We start from the raw sequence: 1,005 nt of genomic DNA on the forward strand, positions 1-1,005 counted from the left end.
AGCTTCTACCAAAGGTATGTTAATGTGGAGTTGTTTAAAGWTGTCCAAGAACTTCTTAAACTGAACATCCACATTTTTGGCTTTCATCCTTCCTGGAAAAGGTAAATCTCTGAGATCTAAATCTGTTGGACCGGTCTTAATCTGCTCGAGTGTGGGCAGTTTCTGCCCACTGTGAGCAGTGTCAGTTGGAGAATGGGTGGTGCTGGAACTGGGTAAAGCTGCTGTTTCTGGAACAGAAACTGGAATTTGAGTTTCTTCAACTGTAGGAAACAGAACTGGAAATTTCGATGTGTCAAAAGAATGTGAAATATTTTCTTGACAAATCGGCTCCATGGGTGTTTCCTTTCTGGCATTAGAGTCTCCTAAGTCCTTATCACTTTTTAAAGTCACGGCCTCCTTAGGTGTTTCCGTGTCACTAGGCAAAGTTCCTTGAGGTCTATTTTTGAGATCCGTGGCAAATTGGACAAGTTGGGTCTCAAAACTCCTCAAGGTGGCATTGGTTTGGTTTATAAAACTTTTAAGTAAAGATTCGAGTGAACCATTACCCTCCGATGCATTTTGTTTCCTAGGTGCATGTGGTTGTGAAGATTGTCCACTTTGGTACATGTGATGATTACCTTGCATGTGATTGCTACCTTGCATGTAATGACTGCCTTGATTAAATCCCGGGGGATTCGAAGGTCGGTTTTGGAGTTGAGTTGCCCCGGGGGGTTGAAGTCCTTGATTTCCGGCCCATGAAAAATTCAGATGATTTCACCAATTTGAATTGTACGTTGGAGAAAATGGGCTATTTCTTGTATGGTTCCCAACATAATTTACCGGAAACGGTCCGGGGCAAAACTCATAAGAATGACTTTCACCACAGAAAACACAAGACTCAGTCATGGAAGAATTAGACATTATGGATTGGACTTGATTCTTTTCCCCATTCAAGTTTAAATTATTTTTAACCAAATTAGCTAAAGCAACAATTTGCGCATTCAAAGAAGAAATGGCATCAAGCTC

The sequence above is a fragment of the Cynara cardunculus genome (assembly GCF_001531365.2).
Source record: "Cynara cardunculus var. scolymus isolate 2C chromosome LG 6, CcrdV1, whole genome shotgun sequence".
NCBI classification, from domain to species: domain Eukaryota; kingdom Viridiplantae; phylum Streptophyta; class Magnoliopsida; order Asterales; family Asteraceae; genus Cynara; species Cynara cardunculus.